Genomic DNA, 22138 nt, shown 5'->3' with positions numbered 1-22138 from the left:
CTCTCTTTTATCCACGTTGTGTGAATCTACAACAGTAAAAGTGACTTCTCGTTTTTCTCAAAGCACCATTGGAGTGCACATATTAAGTATACAGTTATGTCTTGAAAAAGGTCACTATTTGACTGAAATGCATTGATAGAAGGAGTGTGGACAACCAGCGTTCCTTTTTTGTCTGAACTAAACCACCCATTAACATCGCTACCTCCGGATCAGGTAATCTCTATAGTTTTCCATCTTACATAGAGAGATGCCGTAGAGGTTAGCACTGGTGGTGTACATATTCACTTGTATTTATATTTAAAATATTTTTAACTGTCGTTATCTGAACTTTGTGTGATTTTTAATGTTCAAAGTGTTTTTGCTCCTTCCATTTGGGGTCTTTTGTACAATAAAAACTTTTTCCTGATTTTACTATTTGCCGGATATACGTTTTTTTGAATGAAGACTGGAAAAGAAAATATACCCTTTACGTGCCTTGAAAATCTCCACTAACACTGTGAGTTGGGTACGCACATTACCCTTTTCTTTCATCTAAGAATATTTGAAGATACCTTAATGTGTATTACATCTTTTATTTTAAAGTGAGTTTTGGTAAAGGCTATATACCTTCCCTAAGAACGTATACTAATGACTCATAAGTACGTGTCTCAATAGTTGTTATACCATTGTGTTAAGTGTATAACATCTATACTACACATTGGATATTTTGCTTTCTTTCTGGGATCCATCTGGATCTTATTAAATTATATTAGTTTGGCTGCATGAACATCATAGGATCCCTTCAGATAAAGATACCTTGATGAGCTTCAACCTACCTTTAACACTGTGAGTGGGGTACGCCTTCTTCTCTTCACCTAAAGATACCTTTATATGATTACTCCACATCATTATTCAGTGAGTGGGGTACGCTCTTCACCGTTATACGTTTGTTAAAATTGTAATACACTATTGTGTGTTTTTTTATGTTTTTTATGCACTGAATTCTTTGCACAAGCACCAAGTGTCAAGCAGACTGAAGGCTGGACACAGGAAAAACTTCAAGATAGGAACGTCTCATATACATTGAGCTTGTTATATCAGCGCCCGGGTGGTACACCTCCCAAATTGTTGTACTTTGTTGGTTGTTTTGTAGTTGTGTGGTGACATCTGAGGGGGGTATATAACCTAGGGCACCTTATTCTAGTGCCAGTCTTTGAGCTCTTCATTTGTATTTTTCACATAGTTATCTGTATATATGTGTTATGTTTTACTATCAGCCAATCATACATGTAACTGGGCGGCAGGTGAGTGTATGTGTGCTTCTCTAGGACCACACAAACTGACCCGATGTGATCTGGTTGCTGAATCCATTTGGCTGGCACCTGGTGACTAAATTAGGAATAGTTTTGCTTGACGGTAACAGGATTAGGGGTATATTCAATTGGCGTCAGATCCATTCCGACATGCATTTGACGGAATGGATCCGACAACCCCTATTCTATCCCATCTCAATTCGACTTTTTCAAGTCGAATTGAGATGAGGGACCCAGAGGAGGAGGAGGAGGAGGGGGGGGGGGGGGGAGCCGCTGGGAGACCAGCAGGGGACAGCCGCCGGCAGACGCAGGAGATCAGCGCTACAGTAGCGATGCAGAAGGATGTCACACAGCCGCCCGACCTCACGGCAGTGTCCACCCGGCTCCAGCAAGCGTGACCTCACTTGCTGGAGCCGGGTGGAAGCTGCCATGAGCGGCGCGGCTGTGTGACATCCTGCTGCAGCGCTGTGCTGTAGCGCTGATCTCCCCGGTATGCCCGCGGCTGTCTCCCTCCTCTGGGTCCCACATGTAAGTCCGACATTTTTTTATGTCGGACTGGGATGGTTGAAAAGGTTTTCGACACAAGCACGTGGATCGGCAGCTATACCGCCAATCCACGTGCTTTTCGACAAGTCGAGTTTCTCATCTTGTCGAAAATATTGAATAGGTTGGAACCCCTTCCGACCTAAAAAAAGTTGAAAACTGCCGTCTTTTTTCGACAGACGGCAGCTTTCGACGTCCATTGAATATACCCCTTAGTCTGTCTGTGGCAAGTTTGAAGGTAAATTAAATGAGAAATCAAATGACACATAGGGCTTTATTTACTAAGCAAGCTGACTTTTTCAGCCCACTTTATCCCCAAATTTAAAATGCCAATGACCTTAACAGCACCGTGTTTTCTAATAAAGTAATTTCTGTTTTAAATTCAGAGCTTAAACACACTGAGACGTAGTGTTTTGTAAATTAATCCTGTGTCCCCATTGCAGTGTTGGTGGATGTACCACTGATTCTCAATTCTGTCAGTAGCCTGATATAAGGAAACACACAGTATTTGCCATGAAAGCTCCCACCAGCACACAGTCCTGATTCAAATAATAGGTTCTAACATTTTTATCAGGTTATGTATTTTTTTTTTTAGAGATACAGTATACATTTGTTAGACACAGAAAAACCAGATACTCTGCCGTACACAAATGCTAGACCCAACACAAGTTGGGTCCAAAATACTAGTACAGGTTGAGTATCCCTTATCCAAAATGCTTGGGACCAGAGGTATTTTGGATATCGGATTTTTCCGTATTTTGGAATAATTGCATACTATAATGAGATATCATGGTGATGGGACCTAAGTCTAAGCACAGAATGCTTTTATGTCTCATATACACCTTATACACACACAGCCTGAAGGTCATTTTATCCAATATTTTTAATAACTTTGTGTATTAAACAACGTTTGTGTATATTGAGCCATCAGAACACAAAGGTTTCACTATCACAGTCTCACTCAAAAAATTCCGTATTTCGGAATATTCCGTATTTTGGAATATTTGGATATGGGATACTCAACCTGTACTCACATAATCATTTAATCGGAAAGGATTTTAATAATAGTGATGAAATTGCTTCCTGTTTTCCTCTATGCAGAATACCATTGTGAAACATTCCTGTAATCGTTTGTTTCTATAAAGAACAGGTTTGTCTTAAACTTCTGTGGAGTTGGCCTTTTGGAGCTTCCAATTACCGGGGACAAATAATATGCTGACAGATTTAAACTGTGGAGGGACAGAGGCAATAATGTTATAGTCTCCAAGTGTAACATCTTTATTCTTGTTTTCTTCTGTATTATTAAGTCTCACAAGAAATTCTGGAGCAACCCTTACCCTATTAATAGGTCTTATTACGCCCTGACTCTCATGCATGGTGCTATTTTTTCTTCTTCTATTTATAATTTATTTATAACAACCTAGGCATGTAAACTATTTTGTGACTTGAATATTTTGTCTCATTTTGTACCAAAATATACTTTTACATGTTACATCAACAAAACGCAGAAAACACTTGAATTTTGTAAGACAATAGTTTAATTTGTGTGTTACATGTTTCAAGCAATATGATCAACATTATTTTTGACACAATATAAAAAATCTGTTCACTACTAATGGCTGAGGACAGATTATTGGATGATTCATTCATGATTGTAATGTCATTTTATCTTCTCTTCCATTGAATTTTGCAATGACACTTCAAAATTTGTTTGCAGCCCTGGGACTACTATTCCTGTATTTCCGCTTTGTTGGAACATGGAGGAAGTCTGTATATACTACTATGCATAGGACATAGCTGTGAGTCCAGTAGAAAAGCTAAAGAACCGAACTGGCCTAGTGATTATGCTTTCACACTCTCAGTGATCTATTTATTAATGTAGTTGCTGCGATAATCATCATTCTGTATTGCAGCAATACAGAATGATGTAAGTCTCCAGCTAGAGTTCATAGCATTCATTGTGTAACCCCTTATCAGAATCAGCTGTATTGGCCAGGTATACTTGCGTATACTAGGAATTGTTTGCGGTTACAATGCTTCGCCAAATAACAATATGGAGGGGATTTACTTAACATGGGGCCTAATTCAGACCTGATTGCTCGCTAGTGTTTTTTTGCAGTCCAGCGTTTGCATAGTCGCCGCCCACCGGGTAGTGTATTTTAGCTGTGCAAGTGTGCGATTGCATGTGCAGCCAAGCGGTACAAAAAAACTTTGTGCAGTTTCTGAGTTGCCCAGAACTTACTCAGCCGCTGCAATCACTTCAGCCTGTCCGGTGCTGGAATTGACGTCAGACAGTTGCCCTGCAAACGCTTGGTCACGCCTGCATTTTTCCAGCCACTCCCAGAAAACGGTCAGTTGCCACCCACGGACACCTTCATACTGTCAATCACCTTGCGATCGGCTGTGCGAATGGATTCATCATAAAACCCATCGCACAGCAGCGATCCGCTTTGTGCCCATGTGCATACGCATGCGCAGTTCTGACCTGATCGCAGCGCTGCAAAAAAACCTAGCGTGCAATCAGGTCTGAATGTCCCCCATGGTACGGTACATAATGTGTAGACATTGTTATGACACTCAGGGGCAGATGTATTAACCTGGATAAACACACCAGCTAATCACCTCCTAACTGTTAATTTACAAATTGGAGCTGATTGGCTGGTGTGTTTATCACCTTGCACTTATCACTGGTTTATCACTTTCTTATGCCTTCTCCAGGTTAATACATCTGCTCCACAGTTCTGTAGGTTAATAGGTGATGCCTTATGACGCTCACGCAATTACCCACTGCACAGCAGTCTTTTAGTCTCCTGCAGCCAAAGACTTCGCCTATAGCAGCTGCCTTTCCATGGTAAATTAGGTCCACCCCATACTGAGATGCCCCCATGTGTTATGTATATACAAGGTGACTATCGGAGGCTGGGCAGGGGTAAATGCAGTACGGTGAAACGTCACCTGACACAACCTTACTACTGTGCTAAGACAGCTGCTCTGCTGCATGTATCTAGAGCTACAGCTGAGTTACTAATTACCCAGCAACGGGGAACGCCATCTGCCTCTGGCGTCCCCGTTGCTAGGAGTCCAGCGGCTCCCAGCCCCCGGCGTCAGCCTGTTGCTAGGCGCCGGGCGGGGACTGGAAGGCTGTGCGCCCGGTATCCACGCGTTGCTAGGTGCCGGGCGGGGGTCAGCGGGAGGCGCGGCGTCCCGGCTCCTAAGCAACGCCCAGGACGCGCGCCTCCCTGCTCTACCAGACATACATACATAGCATACATTACTACGGGAACACTGTGCAACATAGCATCTCAGTTCATAGCGCCAGGCATTTTAGACATTGTTTAGTAGATGAACAGCTAGTGGGAAGAAGCTTTTAGAGCAGGGCTGGCCAAATCGGTCTTCGAGATCTACCAACAGTTCATGTTTTCAAGGCCTCCTGGAGATCTGTAGAATTGTCAGGAATGAATGCAGCGCATCTTAATTAGTAATGACTACACCTGTGCACCAGCTAGGTGGTCTGGAAAATGTGAACTGTTGGTAGATCTCGAGGACTGGTTTGGCCAGCTCTGTTTTAGAGGTTCTAGTCAACTAGGCGGGAATGGACCTATAACGCCTGCCTGATGGGAGAGTTTCAAACAGGACGTGACCAGGGTGTAGCTTGTCCGCCATGATTTTCCCAGCCCACTTCTTGAGTATAAGTCGTGGACAGAGGGTAGATCGGCCCCAACGACCCTTTTTGCCGACCTCACCACCCTAGCCGCTGTCTGTCACAGTCTTTGGCAGCTCCGTACCATACTGTGATTCCACAATGGCTGTGTAGAAAGTGAGCAGTTAAAACTCTGGTACAAACATTAGTTTGACAGGAAAGGCTCTGCCTCATCCCACCACACGTCACTGCTACAGACCAGTTAGCTTCTCATCAGTAGTAGGGAAAGTAATGGAAAAACTATTAAAATAAAGAGTTGTGGTATATCTTAAATCAAACAACTTGCAGGATTCAAAACAGCATGGATTTACTGGTGGGAGATCATGCCAAACAAATCTTACTGACTTTTCTGACTCCGTGACAAAAATAATAGATCAAAAGGGGGGCTGTAGATGTAGCATATCTAGACTTCAGTAAGGCATTTGACACTGTCCCACATCGCAGGCTGCTAAATAAACTTGAGAGTGTGGGATTTGATTATGAAACAGTTAAATGGATAAAGACCTGGTTGCAGGATAGGGTACAGACATTTGTAGTAAATGGAGTGCATTCTTTGGAGGGAAATGTTACCAGTGGAGTACCCCAGGGATCTGTACTTGGACCAATTCTCTTTAATATCTATGTTGGTGACATTGAAAATGGTATTGAAGGGAGAATATGCCTTTTTGCAGGTGATACAAAGATATGCAACAGGGTAGACACACCGGGAGGGGTAAAACAAATGATTGATGACCTAGGTAGGCTTGAGAAATGGTCAAAGACATGGCAACTACAGTTTAATATTACAAAATGCAAAATCATGTATTTGGGTCACAAAAACCCAAAGGCTGAATATAGTATTAAGGGTACCATAATGGAAACTACTGAATGTCACAACTGAGGGCCTGAGCTGACGGAAGGCAGCCTCAGTTGTAGGGGCTGAGATGTACCGGAACCTGGGAGGTTGTATCAGACCCCTGGACATGTAAGTAACATGAAGAGAAACCGCCCGAAGGCGTGACCACGACAACTTGAGTAAAAGTCAATGATATTTATTTATGACAAACTCCATGCATCACAGTAGCAGTAAAAAGTAACATAAAAATCAGCAGAGAAATAATAATACAGTTCCTGGGTACTACAGGGTGGCAGGGGCCACAGAGCTCTGGTGGTATGAGACAGTTCTTATTATCTGCAAGTTGGAAAGTCCTTACCAGGCTCAACTGTAGCAATGAGGAAAGCCCAGGGTCGTACCAGCTGGTGTTCCAGGGAAAGCTGGACTGCTGTAGATAAAATGCTGCTGTGGGTACTGGTTAGAACCAGACAGGTGTTGGCACGGAGTGGATACTGGCTGGAACCAGTTAAATAATAAATAAAGCTTGAGAGCGATGCAATGTAGATGAAATGTAGAATTTGAGAGCGGAGAAATAATAATACCGGTGGAGAGTGGTAAACTGCAGAAAGGACACCGGCCCTTTAAGAGAAGCTGTACACTGCTGGAAGCTGAGCTGGAAGCAGGTGATGTTGTAGCTGGAAACAGGTGAGTCCAGAATGGATCGGAGAGTCAGGCTACACCGCAGATGGAATGCTGGTGCGGGTCTCTATAGCAGAAGTCTGGAGACAGGAGCTGGAACCTGGAAGACATTCACAGAAGAGAGACAAACTGGAACTAGGTTTGACAACCAAAGCACTGACGCCTTCCTTGCTCAGGCACAACCTATTTATACCTGCAGCAAGGAAGGCATAGGCTAGGCAATTATGCAAATTAATAATACTGACAACGGATTGGTAGGAAAGATCAGCTGACAGAATCCAAGATGGCTGCGCCCATGCAGACACTTGGAGGGAAGTTTGGATTGTAAACCATGTGGTCTGGAAAACAGTAATGGCGGCGCCGGCCACCGGAGACAGGAGACGCCAGGCTGACAGATGCACATCCGACCACGCGGACACAGCGGAGGCCGCGGCTGACGTAATCGCCACTCAGAATGCAGAAGCTCAGGGACGGCGGCGGAGGCCGCGGGAGACGCCATGCCAGATGTATAAGGCGTTACTGTGACTGCGTCCAGAGAGACAGGAGAGGATGCGGGAATGTGCACATCAGGATAACAGATGGGATCCGGTCCTGGAGCGCTGAGCCAGCCTTAGGAGGCATCTGATAGGTAAGAAATGGCGTCCAGATACCCGGATCGTGACAGCACCCCCCCCCTTTAGGAGTGGCCCCAGGACACTTCTTTGGCTTTTGAGGAAACTTGGAATGGAATCTCCGGACCAAGGCAGGAGCATGGACATCAGAAGCATTGGTCCATGAACGTTCCTCAGGGCCATAACCCTTCCAGTCAATAAGATACTGAAGTTGACCGTAACGGTGACGTGAGTCCAGGATCTTGGCCACTTCATACTCAACGCCTCGTTGAGTTTGGACTTTCGGAGTTGGAGGAAGTGAGGAATGAAACCGATTCAAGATTAGCGGTTTCAACAGGGAAACATGGAATGTCCTGGGTATTTTTAAGAAAGGAGGTAACTGGAGTCTGTAAGCAACAGGATTGATGACTTGATCAATTTTAAAAGGACCGATGAAGCGAGGTGCAAACTTCATACTGGGAACTCTCAACCTCAAATTCTTCGTGGATAACCATACCCGATCACCCACCTTGAGAGCAGGAACTGCTCGACGCTTCTTATCCGCAAACTTCTTGTACCTGAACGATGCCTTGAGCAGAGCTGATCGTACGCTCTTCCAGATATTGGCAAACTGATGCAAGGTGATATCCACTGCGGGAACAGAAGTTGCTGGAAGCGGTTGGAACTCAGGGACTTTAGGGTGGAATCCAAAGTTGGTGAAGAATGGTGTTGAAGCAGATGAAGAATGATACTGGTTGTTATGACAGAACTCGGCCCAGGGAAGTAATTGAACCCAGTCATCTTGAGAGGAGGACACATAGATGCGGAGGAAGGCCTCCAAGTCCTGATTCACCCTCTCGGTTTGACCATTGGTCTGAGGATGGTAAGCCGTGGAAAACTTTAGCTTGACTTGGAGGACTTGACATAAACTTCGCCAGAATTTGGCTGTGAATTGAACTCCTCGATCTGAGATAATTTCTTCAGGAAGACCGTGGAGTCGGAAGATCTCTTGTATGAATACTTGAGCCAACTTGGAAGCTGACGGAAGACCGGTGAGAGGAATGAAGTGTGCCATCTTGGTGAACCGGTCAACTACCACCCAGATGGTATTGAACTTGTTGCACATGGGCAAATCTGTAATAAAATCCATCGACAAATGGGTCCATGGTCGACGGGGAACAGATAGTGGAACCAGTTGCCCCGCAGGCGACTGGCGGGATACTTTATGTTGGGCACACTTTGGGCAAGATGCAATAAACTCCAAAACGTCCTTTTTCAGAGTTGGCCACCAATAGGACCTAGAGATAAACTCCAGGGTTTTTTGGATACCTGTATGTCCGGCAAAGCGGGAAGCATGGGCCCAATGCATGAGCTTCTTCCTTAGTGTCGGCTTCACAAAACTTTTCCCTGATAGTAGAGTCCATCCCTACCGTGGAGAATGCCAACGGATTTATAATAGGATGCTTGTCTGAAGACTCTGACTCATTTTCTTGCTCCCATGAGCGGGAAAGGGCATCGGCCTTGCGATTCTGAGAGCCCGGACAGAACTGGAGTTTAAAGTCGAATCTGGAAAAGAAAAGTGCCCATCTGGCCTGACGAGGGTTGAGACATTGTGCGCCTTTTAGATATAGAAGGTTCTTGTGGTCTGTAAGTATGGTGATTGAATGAGAAGCTCCCTCCAACAGATATCTCCACTCCTCTAGAGCGAGCTTGATGGCTAGCAACTCCTGGTCGCCAATGGCATAGTTGCGCTCCGCTGGGGAGAACTTCCGGGAGAAGAAACTGCAAGGATGTAAATGGCCATCTTTAGCCCTCTGAGATAACACCGCTCCTACTCCAACGGAGGAGACATCCACCTCTAAGATGAAAGGAGAGTCGATGTCAGGCTGTTTCAGGACAGGCGCAGAGATGAACCTCTGTTTCAAAAGATGAAAAGCTTGCATGGCTTCTTCAGACCACTTGGACGGGTTAGCACCCTTCTTGGTGAAAGCAGTAATAGGCGCCACAATGGTGGAAAAGTCTCGTATAAACTTTCGGTAATAATTGGCGAACCCTAAGAACCTCTGGACCCCTTTGAGGGTTAAGGGTACCGGCCAATTCTGGATTGCTTGTAGTTTCTCAGGATCCATCTCTAGTCCGGAACCGGACACAATGTACCCTAGAAACGGAATGGACTTGACTTCAAAGACGCATTTCTCTAATTTGCAGTAGAGATGATTGACACGGAGACGGGACAGAACCTCCTTTACCCAAAAACGATGTTCCTCTAAATTGTTGGCAAAAATGAGGATATCATCTAGATAGACCACGACATGACGGTATAGAATGTCTCTGAAGATCTCATTGACGAAATGCTGGAAGACAGCTGGAGCATTGCTCAATCCGAAGGGCATGACGAGGTACTCATAATGTCCGTCACGGGTGTTAAATGCGGTCTTCCACTCGTCACCCTCACGGATCCGGATGAGATTGTATGCACCTCTCAAGTCCAGCTTTGTAAAGATGGTAGCTCCGCTAACTCTGTCAAAGAGCTCAGTAATCAGGGGTAAAGGATAGCGGTTCTTGATGGTAATGTCGTTCAAACCTCTGTAGTCGATGCACGGCCGCAGACCACCATCTTTCTTTTTTACAAAGAAGAAGCCTGCGCCGGCTGGAGAAGAAGAAGGTCGAATGAACCCCTTTGCTAGGTTCTCTTTAATGTATTCCTCCATAGAATGCGTCTCAGGCAGAGACAACGGATAAGTTCGGCCTCGAGGTGGAACCTTCCCTGGAACGAGATCAATCGGGCAGTCCCATTCTCTATGAGGAGGAAGGATATCAGCAGAAGCTTTACTGAACACATCCGTGAAATCTTGATATGGAGGAGGTGGAACATCAGACGACCTGGGGGAGGAAGAACAGACAGGCAACACTTTAAACAAACATGTCTCAGCACAGGAGGAACCCCATGCCAGAATTTGCGTAGTCGTCCAATCAATTGTAGGATTGTGAAGACGGAGCCATGGAAGGCCCAGGACCACAGGATGTGTGGCTCTTGGAATCACTAAAAGTGAAATAAGTTCGGAATGAAGAACTCCCACTCTCAGACGAACTGGTAGAGTCCTTAGAGCAATAACTGTATCAAAAATTTTACTGCCATCCACGGCAGTTAAGGAAAAGGAGGAAGGAAGTCTCTCGGTGGGTAGGGACCACCGTTTAACATAGGCTTCGGTAATAAAGTTCCCAGCTGCTCCGGAATCCAGGAGGGCAATGACGTTCTGATAACGTTGAGCAACTTGAAGCGAGACTGGGAGATTACAATCTTGAGGGGATGGAGAGGAGATCATTACTCCTAGCCGGCCCTCTCCTTGGCGAGCTAGGGTCTGGAGTCCCGGACGTTTGGGACAAGCATTAATGGTGTGAGACGGAGCTGCACAATAAAGACAGAGAGACTCGGAGAGACGTCTTCGGCGCTCAGCAGGAGTTAAACGGGAACGGCCAATTTGCATGGGCTCATCTTTAGTTGGTGACAGTTGGCGAGGAGGAGGAGCAGAAGATTTTGGAGCAGATGATCTTCCACGCTCAGTTGCTCTCTCTCTGAAACGTAAGTCAACTTTTGTACAAAGTGAGATTAGCTCATCTAACTTGGAGGGTAAGTCTCTGGTAGCTAACTCGTCTTTAATACACTCAGATAAACCATGCCAGAATGCAGCATACAAGGCCTCGTCGTTCCATGCCAGTTCGGATGCCAGGATCTGGAACTGTATAAGATATTGTCCTACAGTACGTGATCCCTGGCGTAAACGGAGAATCTCAGACGAAGCTGAAGTTACCCGGCCTGGCTCGTCGAAGATGCGCCTGAATGTTGACACGAATGCAGTGTAAGAAGATAGCAGGGTGTCGGACCTCTCCCATAACGGTGATGCCCAATCAAGGGCTGAGCCACTGAGAAGAGAGATGATGTAGGCAATTTTTGTACGGTCACTGGGAAAATTTCCAGGTTGTAGCTCAAACTGAATCTCACACTGGTTGAGAAATCCCCTGCAGAATCTTGGAGAACCGTCAAATTTTGCTGGCGTTGGAAGATGAAGACGTGGAGCAGAAACGGGTAAGGTGGGTGGGGTTATAGCTGGAGTCACTGTGGTTGACGCACCGGACGCGTCTGATCCACGGAGAGTTGTCTGAATCCCATCCAGCCGAGTAGAGAGATCCTGGAGACAGCGGATGATGTGGCCCTGTGCAGCCTCCTGATGTTCAAGTCGGGCTGCCAGTTCTTGCATCGGCCTGGCCGCTTGATCCTGGTCTCCGGCTGGATTCATTTGGTCAGTGCTTACTGTCACAACTGAGGGCCTGAGCTGACGGAAGGCAGCCTCAGTTGTAGGGGCTGAGATGTACCGGAACCTGGGAGGTTGTATCAGACCCCTGGACATGTAAGTAACATGAAGAGAAACCGCCCGAAGGCGTGACCACGACAACTTGAGTAAAAGTCAATGATATTTATTTATGACAAACTCCATGCATCACAGTAGCAGTAAAAAGTAACATAAAAATCAGCAGAGAAATAATAATACAGTTCCTGGGTACTACAGGGTGGCAGGGGCCACAGAGCTCTGGTGGTATGAGACAGTTCTTATTATCTGCAAGTTGGAAAGTCCTTACCAGGCTCAACTGTAGCAATGAGGAAAGCCCAGGGTCGTACCAGCTGGTGTTCCAGGGAAAGCTGGACTGCTGTAGATAAAATGCTGCTGTGGGTACTGGTTAGAACCAGACAGGTGTTGGCACGGAGTGGATACTGGCTGGAACCAGTTAAATAATAAATAAAGCTTGAGAGCGATGCAATGTAGATGAAATGTAGAATTTGAGAGCGGAGAAATAATAATACCGGTGGAGAGTGGTAAACTGCAGAAAGGACACCGGCCCTTTAAGAGAAGCTGTACACTGCTGGAAGCTGAGCTGGAAGCAGGTGATGTTGTAGCTGGAAACAGGTGAGTCCAGAATGGATCGGAGAGTCAGGCTACACCGCAGATGGAATGCTGGTGCGGGTCTCTATAGCAGAAGTCTGGAGACAGGAGCTGGAACCTGGAAGACATTCACAGAAGAGAGACAAACTGGAACTAGGTTTGACAACCAAAGCACTGACGCCTTCCTTGCTCAGGCACAACCTATTTATACCTGCAGCAAGGAAGGCATTGGCTAGGCAATTATGCAAATTAATAATACTGACAACGGATTGGTAGGAAAGATCAGCTGACAGAATCCAAGATGGCTGCGCCCATGCAGACACTTGGAGGGAAGTTTGGATTGTAAACCATGTGGTCTGGAAAACAGTAATGGCGGCGCCGGCCACCGGAGACAGGAGACGCCAGGCTGACAGATGCACATCCGACCACGCGGACACAGCGGAGGCCGCGGCTGACGTAATCGCCACTCAGAATGCAGAAGCTCAGGGACGGCGGCGGAGGCCGCGGGAGACGCCATGCCAGATGTATAAGGCGTTACTGTGACTGCGTCCAGAGAGACAGGAGAGGATGCGGGAATGTGCACATCAGGATAACAGATGGGATCCGGTCCTGGAGCGCTGAGCCAGCCTTAGGAGGCATCTGATAGGTAAGAAATGGCGTCCAGATACCCGGATCGTGACACTGAAGAAGAAAGGGATTTAGGAGTCATTATTCCAAATGACTTAAAAGCAGGAAAGTAATGCAACAAAGCAACGAGAAAGGCAAGTCAGATGCTTGGGTGCATAAGGAGAGGAATCAGTAGCAGAAAAAAAGAAGTAATAATAATATAGGTCATTGGTACAGCCTCATCCAGAATACTGTGTCCAGTTCTGGAGACCATATCTCCAGAAGGATATAAATACATTAGAGAATACAAAGAAGGACAACTAAAATGCTGGTATCGGCATTCTGAGTAGTGTCGGTATCCCCGCATCGGTATTTCAACTGCTGGGATCCCGGCCGCCAGGTTCTTGACCGGATCCCCATGGAGCAGCCCAAGCTTTCTAGGTCTATACTGGAAGGTTAGGGATTTTCGCTAATTTTTGGGAATTCAATATGGTGACTACCACATCAAAAATATGTGCTAATATCAGTCACTGGGAACAATGTAATCAATAGCCTTATTGACCACATAACTACATGCTGGCCATATCTGCAAAGTCCTGCCCATCCTGCTGTTAAGGGAAGAAAATGAAAATACACTGATCACTAACCACCTGATTAGTGGATTCTCATGTACTGCCGTAGAGGCAGACTCTCACTAATGTCATAAGATCACACGCATGTGCATGTTGTGAAAAATACAAGCAGTAAGGAAAGGTTCTTTCAGAGTATTGATCCCCATCCCAGAACATGACTTACATAACCACATGTGTCAGGGGGTATGCTGGGACAAGTAATGCGCCTTTAGAGATGGGGGGGAAAAATCAAACCATTTAATTAGAAAAAGACACCACTGCACAAAACCCAGTCTCTTGCTCACCTGATTCTTGGGATGGTCATCTTCAGTCCATGAAGGCAGCCACTAGTTAAAAAAATGGTAAGCTGTTATTTAATGACATATGACTTGTTCCTCAGGGTGTAGTACGGCTGACCGGCGGTCAGGAGACCGCCGGTCAGCTTATCGACGCCGGGATCCCGGCAGCATACCAACGCCGGGATCCCGGCGGGGAGGGGCGAGTGCAGCAAGCCCCTTGCGGGCTCGCTGCGCTCGCCACGCTGCGGGCTCGGTGGCGACCTGCGGTCGCCACGGGTTCTATTCCCACTCTATGGGTGTCGTGGACACCCACGAGTGGAAATAGTCCCTGTTGGTCGGCATGCCGACCATCGGGATAGCGACCCGTCGGGATGGTGGAGGAGGTCATGTGACTGTCGGTCAGCTGACCGGCGGTCACATGAATACCACCCGTTCCTCACAGAGCCCGGTGTGAATGAGAAAAACATGACATACTTCTATTTATGCAGTGGAGGTTCCCACGATCTGAGGTCAGACATAGGGAATCCCCACTGTAATACATTGCAGTGATACGCAGATAGTGTTTTATAAGATTAAAGGGGATGTAGTCATGTGGCGAGCACAGCGAGCCCACAAGGGGTTTCCTGCTGCTGGGATATCGGCGGAGGTATGCTGACCGCCAGTCACGCATACCCAACCCGTGTAAAGTCTATCTTATACTTTTTTTTGTTTCTTACATTATTACCGTATCCTACACTATTGGTGAAAAAAATCACAGGCATCTTCGTTTACTCTCCATATATTGCACAAACTGCTTATTTTTAGTGGATGCAATTTCCTCCTACATTTTTTTTACAGAAATTTTGTCTATCTCTTCACCAGTTACATATAGGATGCTTTGAGTACACACTCTTGCGCTGTGATAGAAGTCAAAAAGACATAGCACTAGGATTTGTGTAAATATAAATTATTCAATACCATGTGTAGGAGCCCTTAGTCGGCTGTCCCAGAAATGTTTTTTTTTTTGTTATTTATTTTCCTCATTGTATCATCTTCTGCTAATCCTAAATCATATTTATAAAAAAGACCAGCGAAACAAATCAGATAAACATAGTAACATAATATCTAAGGTTGAAAAAAGACAATTGTCCATCGGGTTCAACCTATTTGTGGTCTCCTATGCACGATTATTTTGTATAAAATTTTGACTGAAGTTGCTGACTGACGTTCCGATTAACCCCTCTTTTTTATAATAACCATAGTGCGTGACTATGCCCCGTAACCCTGGATATCCTTATCCATTAGGAATTTATCTAACCCATTCTTAAAGGTATTGACTGGGTCGGCCATTACAACTCCGTCAGGCAGGGAATTCCAAACACGTATCGTCCTTACCGTAAAAAAGCTTTACGCCGTATTGTGTGGAATCTCCTCTCCTCTAACCTGAGCGAGTGTCCACGAGTTCTCTGTGTTGATCTAACCAAAAACAGGTCCTGCGCAAGATCTGTATATTGTCCCCTTATATATTTGTAAATGTTGATCATGTCCCCTCTTAATCTCCACTTTTCCAGTGTAAACATGCCTAGTCTTGCAAGCCTTTCCTCATATTCCAGCGTCTCCATACCTTTAATTAGTTTGGTCGCCCGCCTTTGAACCTTTTCTAGCTCCAGGATATCCTTTTTGTAGTAAGGTGCCCAGAATTGTACACAGTATTCAAGGTGTGGCCTCACAAGTGATTTATATAACGGGAGTATAATACTCTCGTCCCTAGCATCAATTCCCCGTTTTATGCATGCTAATATCTTATTAGCCTTCTTTGCTGCAGTCCTACTTTGGGTACTACTGCTTAGTTTGCTATCTATGAGGACGCCTAAGTCCTTTTCCAGTACAGAATCCCCTAATTTTACCCCATTTAGTAGGTAGGTGTTATTTTTGTTCTTGTTACCACAGTGCATTACCTTACACTTGTCTGTATTGAAGCGCATTCTCCATTTCGCTGCCCAAGCTTCTAATTTAACTAAGTCATTTTAAAGCGACTCAGCATCCCACTCCCCATTTATAACTTTACACAATTTGGTATAATCTGCAAAAATTGACACCATGCTCTCTAGACCTTCTGTTAGGTCGTTAATGAAAATATTGAACAATAGCGGTCCTAATACTGAGCCTTGCGGCACACCACTTAGCACTTCAGTCCAAGTTGAAAAAGATCCATTAACCACAACGCGCTGCTCCCTATTATCTAACCAGTTTTTGACCCAAGTGCATATTGTGCTTCCTAGCCCTGATTCTTGTAGCTTGTAGATAAGTCTCATGTGTGGTACAGTATCGAACGCTTTGGCAAAATCTAAAAAGATTACATCCACCTCTTTACCCTGATCTAGGTTTGCGCTTACAGTTTCATAAAAGCCAAGTAAGTTGGTTTGACAGGATCTGTCCTTTTTAAACCCATGTTGATTCCTTTTAATGACCTTATTGACTTCAAGGAACTTCTGAATACTATCTCTTAGAATACCTTCCAATACTTTCCCCACTATAGATGTAAGACTAACTGGTCTATAATTACCTGGTTCAGCTTTACTTCCCTTTTTGAATATAGGCACTACTTCCGCTATACGCCAGTGTTTGGGAACCATACCTGATATTACTGAATCCTTAAAGATCAAAAATAGCGGTTTTGCAAGTTCAGAATGAAGCTCCATTAGAACCCTTGGGTGAATACCATCGGGACCTGGTGACTTATTAATCTTTAAATGTTTTAATCGGTCACAGACTACTTCCTCGCTTAAATAAGTACCTATCAGTGGGATATTCTCATTATTGAGATTATATGTTAGTCCCTGAATTGGGTCCTCTCTAGTAAATACTGTTGAAAAAAACTAATTTAGTGTGTCCGCTATGTCATTATCATTTTTGCTTAAGACTCCTAACTTGTCCTTTAAAGGGCCTATACTCTCCTTCTTTAATCTCTTGCTATTAATGTATTTAAATATTTTTTTGGGATTCGCTTTGCTTTCCTTTGCTACTAGTTTTTCAGTTTCTACTTTAGCCGCTCTTTATTTCCTTTTTGCAAATTTTGTTACATTCCTTATAGTGCTGAAATGACTCTGCTTCCCCGTCAGATTTGTATTTTTTAAATGCTCGCCTTTTCTTGCCCATAAGTTCCTTAATCTTTTTGTTAAGCCACATCGGTTTATGATTTTTATTCCTTTTTTTGCTGCTCGTAGGAATAAATTTGAGTGTATTTTTAGCTAGCAGGAATTTTAGTACCTCCCATTTCTCCGTAGTATTTTTTCCTAAAAACAAACCTTCCCATTCAATATCCCTGAAAAATACCCTCATCTTTTCAAAATTTGCTTTGCTAAAGCTTAGAGTCCTAGTTGAGCCAGTATAGGGCTGTTTATGGAAACTGATATTGAATGTGACCATATTGTGGTCGCTGTTTCCCATGGGTTCCCCTACTATAATACCTGATACCAAATCCCCATTGTTTGTTAATACCAGGTCAAAGATTGCATTGTACCTAGTTGGTTCCTCAATTAGTTGAACTAAGTAGTTATCATTTAGTGTGTTTAAAAACATATTGCCCCTAGCAGTATCACATGAATCGTTTTTCCAGTTTATCTCTGGATAGTTAAAATCTCCCATCACTACTATGTCTCCTACTCCTGCTGCTCTTTCAATTTGCTTTAGTAACAATTCCTCATCAGATGCGTTGATACCAGGCGGCCTATAGCATACACCCAATACTAACTTTTTTTATTCCTTTTTCCCCGCATGCAATTTCTACCCGTGTTGTCTCGACAGTGTCTACAGTCCCCTCCTGAATATCTTCCCGTATATCAGGTTTTAAAAATGGCTTTACGTAAAGAAACACCCCTCCACCCTTTTTATTTAGTCTGTCTCTCCTAAACAGTGTATAGCCCTCTAGATTGACTGTCCAATCATGAGATTCGTCCCACCAAGTTTCAGTAATGCCTATAATATCATACTGTTTGCTTGCTGCAAGTATTTCTAGTTCATAAGTTATTCGATTTTGTAACTGGTGTTTGTAAAGCAATAGCTATAGCCAGCGCTATTTTTCAGCAGGAACTGAGCTCCTGAACCTCTCATTAAATATGATATCACCTGGGTTCTTGAACTGCTCCTGTGCAAAAATTTATTTTCTATAAAATAAGTTTTATTTTAAAGTCCATTTTGAGTGCCTTCTTTTCTAAAAACTATCATCTGTCTATCTATAACTTATTTAATAGCTACGCCCCCAGACCCGTAATTCCTAAACCTATTTTTCTAAAAAAAATAGTACTGGTGTAACTGGCATTGCTGAGGGCATTGTGTATCTGGCACTGCTCGGGGCATTGTGTATCTGGCACTGCTGGAGGCATTATGTATCTGCCACTGCAGGGGGCATTGTGTAACTGGCACTGCTGTGGGCATTGTGTAACTGGCACTGCTGGAGGCATTATGTATCTGCCACTGCAGGGGGCATTGTGTATCTAGCATTACTGGGGGCATTGTGTAACTGGCACTACTGGGGGCATTATGTGTATCTGCACCACTCGTGGCATTATGTGTATATATGGCAGTACTTGGAGCATTATGTGTAAAAAATAAAAAAAGGTTTGGTACCAATTGATGCCACGCCCCTTTGATAGCTCCACCCACATCACGCTCACCTCTGTTCTGCCCACAGTTCCTGAACCTATTTTCCTACAAAAATAGCACTGGCTATAGCCAATATCCATAATAGGTTCATCAATCTCGGAGATCAGATTAGAGGTAGTTTTGCCTTTTATTCTGAATAGAACTGTATCAGCTCATTGAAATTTATGGTCTTTCAGAGGTGAACTATACATTATGCTATTTCAGTTGAGTTAAGCCAGGACTTTGATCTTGTCATTTCAAAACACTGAGGTCCCTATGTACTAGTATAGAGTGTCAAAGAGTAGAGCTCACTCCATCCCCTTTGAGGCAGCAGAGGATTTTGGCACACATAGAAAAGGAAGGAGCGGTACACAGGCCTGCACCATGTTGTTCTCCTTTAGAAATTGCTAATACAAATCATAATTTATTGTTCCTACAGTAACTGCAGAGCAACTCCAAACTATAGTATAGAAATAACAATAATAAAAATAAAAGCCAACGGTGCAGGTGCTTGAGCCCCTACAATATCTGTACCTCCATAGCTGCTAACCATGGGGTTCATTCATACCCAATCACTGCTGTGCATTTTCGCACAGCAGCGATCGGGTCTGAGCTGCGCATGTGCTGGCGCCACAGTGCGCTGGCGCATGCCAGACAGCCGATGGCTGTCTTTAGCTAGCGATCGCCTCTGCTGATTGACAGGCAGAGGCGGTCGCTGGGTGGGAGGGGGCGGGACGGCAGCGTTAAGCCGCCGTTTAGGGGTACATCACACGCAGCCGCTGCGACCTGGCCAGCAACAAGTAGCTCCTGGCCAGCGCGCAGGAGCTGCGCCGGCTGGGAGCTACTCCTGAAGTACAAAAGCGATGCTTTTGTACTTTGGCGATGGGGCAGGGACTAACATGCGGGCGGGCTAGCCCTGTGCTGGGTCCCCCCCGCATGTCTGTGTGACTGATCGTAGCTGTGCTAAATTCAGCACAGCTATGAGCAACTCTGAATCACCCCCCATGTTTTCAGATTAACATTTTTCAGCCACTTGGCTCCTACAGTCCAAACCATGGTATGCCTACCACCCAGAGCCGGATTAAGGGGGGAGCCCAGGGGACACATTACCCTGGGCCCCCCAAATTTAAGGGCCCCCCGTGCCTGCCGTGAAGCACTGGCAGTTTTGCATGTTTTTTTTTTTTCAATGAAGTTGAGCAAACTGTTTCAGAGACGGAGACAGCCTTATCTCCGTCTCTGCACCCGGCGGGACCACCCACAGCCACTAACGAGCTGCCGAGAACTCTCCTCACAGAGAGCTCTGATCAGCAGCGCTCTCTGTACTGGACACATGAGTCACAGTGGAAGGAGCTGCTGAGCATGTGCAGCAGCAGCAGCAGCTCCTGTGCGTAACTAACTCAGTCAGAATCTCCTTCTCTTCTTTTACATTGGTTAGTGCTGTGTGTGTGTGTGTGTGTGTGTTTCTGTAGATATGCTGTTTATTTGTAGGTATGTAGTGGGTGTGTGTGTGTGTGTGTGTGTGTGTGTGTGTGTGTGTGTGTGTGTGTGTGTGTGCCTGGTGTGTGTGTGTGTGTGTGTGTGTGTGTGTGTGTGTGTACTGTATGTGTGTGGATGTTTTGTGTGGATGTAGGTATACTGTGTGTGTATGTTAACAGTTTTCTTCTTGTAGTACTATAGGGTTTAGGATTAGTTGATATACTTAATTTTGTGACAGGCAGATTATACAATCCTGCACTGTTGTAACCATCAGCTTGCCTATCCCTAGACGCAAGCAGATCATGCCCCCACATAATACTATCACCACCTACTGTGTGACAGGTTTGCGATGACCCTGTGCCTCGCAGACTAGCCACAACGTCCAATCCTCTGAGTCTAGCTGAGCACTACAGTGTGATATCATATTGTTTTTCTACAGTGTATACATACGCTAATTTTCTGTTGAATAATATGTGCTATATGTTGTTACTGCCTATAACAGCTGTCTTCTTATACTTTTATCTATCCTATATATATATATATATGTATATATATATATACGCGCACACACATGTAAGGTACATCCCCTTCCTATATACACTATATTTAGTCCTCTGGGGCCCCCCTTGTCTAAAGTACCCCGGGCCCCCTGAAGCCTTAATCAGGCCCTGCTACCACCTGTTGGGCCAAAGTTTGTTGAAACTTATTTTTTTTTGTTTTCTCCAAAAACATTTTTCTCAATTCTGCTGAAAAGTTCCGCTGTTGTATTTTCTGTCCACATACCATTATTACTCAAGAATTGGAGCAGTACGGATGGTGTAATGGTTAGCATTATTGCCTTCACAGCACTGAGGCTGTGGAGGGTCGATTCCCACCACAGCCCCAACGGTGTGGAGTTTGTATATTGTCCCCGTACTTGCGTGGGTTTCCTCCGGGTACTCCGGTTTCCTCCCAGAATCCAAAAATATACTGGTAGGTTAATTGGCTCTTGAAAAAACACCCTAGTGTGTGTGCATGTATGTATGGTACGGAATATAGAGCCTGATTCATACCTGATCGCTGCTGTGCGTTTTCACACAGCGGGCAATCAGGTCCTAAATACACATGTGTGTGCACCGCAATGCGCATGCGCGTCGGACAACAACAACCAGTCAGCGACAGGATGGTGCGAATAATCAGATTGCACGGGCGTTCACAAGGTGATTGACAGGAGGGGACGTTTTTGGGTGTTAACTGAGCGCTTATTGGGAGTGTCCGGAAAATCGCAGGCATGCCCAAGCGTTTTCAGGGAGGGTGTGTGACGTCAGCTCCGGCCCTGATCAGCCCGTTCTGATCGCACTGTAGGAGTAAGTCCTGGGTTGCGCACAGACTGCACACACTTGTAAAAACCAGCCACTGGTGAGTGAGGTGCGAACAGATTTGCAGCTGTCCGCTGACTGAGGGTATTTTTAGCAGCTCGCCGTGTGCGATCGCACACTTGCATGGCGAATATACACTCCCCTTGGGCGGCGACTATCTGATCGCAGTGCTACAATTTTAGCAGCCTAGCGATCAGGTCTGAATCACCCCCTAAGATTGTAAGCTCCACTGAGGCAGGGACTGATGTGAATAGGCAAATATTCCCTGTAAAGCGCTATGGAGTATGTGTGCGCTATATAAATAACTGGTAATGAATAAATAATTAATAAGAATTGTGTATCATCCAGAATACTCCATATTGGTAAAATGTTCTTTTTCTTAAAAACAGTGATTTTTTTTAAATTGATATACTGTACTATGAGGTATATCATATTTGCTGAATGGTTTCCTTATGGTAAACTCACTGCTCTAAGAGCATCATACAAATCCATTAATATGAGGTTCTTTGTGATGTCCTGAAGAATTGTATGCTTTGCTCTGGGATTGGTATCTGTTTAGATTCCTGCTCTTGGAAAAATATTCAGCG

General features: G+C 44.9%; 1 protein-coding gene across 4 annotated transcripts in view; it reads left to right on the top strand.

Moving 5' to 3' along the window:
• The window catches only part of BEND7 (BEN domain containing 7), a 218343-nt gene that overhangs the window by 28538 nt on the left and 167667 nt on the right, over nucleotides 1-22138 (top strand). Inside the window, exon 1 of one of the 4 annotated variants that reach the window (XM_063926898.1) lies at nucleotides 20054-20147. The exons of the other annotated variants lie outside the window; for them this stretch is intronic. The gene's annotated coding sequence lies outside the window, so the exon portion shown is untranslated. Of the gene's footprint in view, nucleotides 1-20053; nucleotides 20148-22138 lie in introns of those variants that run through there. 4 annotated transcript variants of the gene reach the window in all.

The sequence above is a fragment of the Pseudophryne corroboree genome, chromosome 6 (genome assembly GCF_028390025.1).
Source record: "Pseudophryne corroboree isolate aPseCor3 chromosome 6, aPseCor3.hap2, whole genome shotgun sequence".
Classification (NCBI taxonomy): domain Eukaryota; kingdom Metazoa; phylum Chordata; class Amphibia; order Anura; family Myobatrachidae; genus Pseudophryne; species Pseudophryne corroboree.
The sequence above is the reverse complement of the archived record's forward strand: the minus strand, read 5'-3'. Positions and strand labels throughout refer to the sequence as shown.